We start from the raw sequence: 2,814 nt of genomic DNA, 5'->3' as shown, positions 1-2,814 counted from the left end.
GCAATGCTTGCAAGGCTTATAGTGATGTGCATTACCGAGTGGGCCCAGAGATACCTCTCCGACAATCGGAGTGACAAATCCTAATCTCGAAATACGCCAACCCAACAAGTACCTTCGGAGACACCTGTAGAGCACCTTTATAATCACCCAGTTACGTTGTGACGTTTGGTAGCACACAAAGTGTTCCTCCGGTAAACGGGAGTTGCATAATCTCATAGTCATAGGAACATGTATAAGTCATGAAGAAAGCAATAGCAACATACTAAACGATCGAGTGCTAAGCTAACGGAATGGGTCAAGTCAATCACATCATTCTCCTAATGATGTGATCCCGTTAATCAAATGACAACTGATGTCTATGGCTAGGAAACATAACCATCTTTGATCAACGAGCTAGTCAAGTAGAGGCATACTAGTGACACTCTGTTTGTCTATGTATTCACACATGTATCAAGTTTCCGGTTAATGCAATTCTATCATGAATAATAAACATTTATCATGATATAAGGAAATAAATAATAACTTTATTATTGCCTGTAGGGCATATTTCCTTCAATTTCAATGCTAGCGGCTACTAACATTTGTTTTCTGCAGAGACGCTTTGCTAGTGATCAGACCAGGAAGGCATACACGACATTGAACGAGCAGTTCGATACGTACACTAGGGTCATCTGGCAGCCCTACACGGAAGCAGCCATAAATGTGAGATACCCTGGTGGTATGTCTGTGCTATGCACAAGGAACCGAGATTACTGGATGACGAAATTGAAGATCATCTTCGATGTCTTCGTCGAGGAGATGGCACAACAGAGGGTTATGAGGCAATTTGGTCTTCTGCAGTTGGAGCTACCTCCCCCTACAGAGAACCCGGTGCCAGCACACATCCACAGGTATTAACTAGTTTTTCAATGTTGCATTATCTTTCATAGTACTCAATTCGAAGCATTACGTAATTGTTGAACACACACCACAATTTTAGGACGACAAGGAAGGGCATGACCAGGACAACTGCTGACTGGCTAGTTAGACTAGAGCCGTATGTTATAGAATGGGAGACATCAAACACACATCTATGGCACGAGAATCACAATTTTGATCTTAATGAATTCAATCTCTATTTGCGGCGCTACATGACCGGAACACGGTTACGCATCGTTGAGCACTCTCACCCAAAGGAGATACCCGATCCTACTCCGTCGGATATGTACCCGAGCTATGATACTTCGGGTTCTAGGCAGTACGCGGTAAGATATATTTTCTTTAAGTAATGTTGTCACATACTTTGATGTGCATACTTAATAATCGTCATGAAAATTTGCAGGCTACACATTATACATGGGGGAGTGATCCACATCCCAAGGAGAACATACAGGCTCAGATGTCGCAGCACACCCAGTGGATGAACATGTTTCCGACTCCTCCACCAGACCCCACATAGGATACACAGTATGACCAGGGAGAGTCTGAGATTCCTCCTCGTAACATTAGGGCACCCAACAAGTTGGGATGGACGCCGCCTGTAGATCCGCCTCCCCGCTAGGCCAGACGTCGTCACTGACGCTTCTATCTATCAGCAGAGACATTACCATCTATTTCTGTATGAGACTTATGTCTATTCTATGTATGAGACAACTGACTATGTACTTATGTATGAGACATATGCCCACTCTATTTTAGTACTCTGTTCTCTGAACTACAACATCATATTTAGATAGAACATAATGCTCGTACAACAAGACAGTATAAACAACTAGATAGAACTACATCTAAATTAAACGGTACGTACGACTTAACTTACAACATACAACATAAAAACTACATGAAGTCATCATCGTCATCCTCCATCGATGCATAGCTCTTGCCCTTCGAAGATGAAGAACTCTTGCCCTTCGACGATGAAGAACTCTTGCCCTTCGACGATGCAGAAATCTTGCCCTTTGACGACGATGAATTCTTGCCCTTTGACGATGCAGAACCCGAAAGCGGCGACATGAAGATATCGTCTTCATCCTCGCTATCGGCACTCCATAAATAAGTATGTTCTGCTCCAAAGTTTAGGTACCTTCCACACTTTAGGTATCTTCCATGCAACCTCAGAAGTTCTTTCCGTATGTCCTCAAAGGTCCTGGAAGGCCACCCACACCTACTTAATGCGTGAGCCATCTCATTCAGTAGGGTGTCACTACTGATGAGTTCTTCCCACGAAACTAAAATGTTGTCAACCTTGAAATCAGCGGCTAAATGCAAAAGACATTCGGACATACCAGTGTGAAAACTACGATCAAAAGGATATCCGGACATATTGGCGAGACTACGAGACTACGCTACAATGCTTACCAACGTTAGTGTCGAGGGTGTTTTATAGGTTGAGAACACAAAGAAAGGCGGGAACTCGGTAGCGGGAACATATGGCGGGAGATACTGGCGGGAACTAGAGAGCGGGAAAATATGGCGGGAATTACAGAGCTGGAACGAGCAAAGCAGGAAAATTTGGCGGGAACGAGCAAAGCGGGGAAATATGGCGGGAACGAGCAAAGCGGGAAAATATGGTGGGAATGAGCAAAGCGGGAAAATTTGGGGGGAAGTGGCGGCCCGTGACATAAGCGGGGATCGTACGGGGCAAAAATGGTGCATGCACCAGTCGACCCACAACTGGCCAATTAGCGCCTATCGGCCTACAGATGGCTGACTGGAGCTAGTCGGCCCACAACTGGCCAATTAGCGCCTATCGGCCTACAGATGGCTGACTGGAGCCAGTCGGCCCGTAGCTGGGCCTACTGGCCTACAGATGGCTGACTGGAGCCAGTCGGCCCA

This window comes from Triticum aestivum, chromosome 7D (assembly GCF_018294505.1).
Source record: "Triticum aestivum cultivar Chinese Spring chromosome 7D, IWGSC CS RefSeq v2.1, whole genome shotgun sequence".
In the NCBI taxonomy this organism is placed as follows: Eukaryota; Viridiplantae; Streptophyta; class Magnoliopsida; order Poales; family Poaceae; genus Triticum; species Triticum aestivum.
This window is presented reverse-complemented; position numbering follows the sequence as displayed.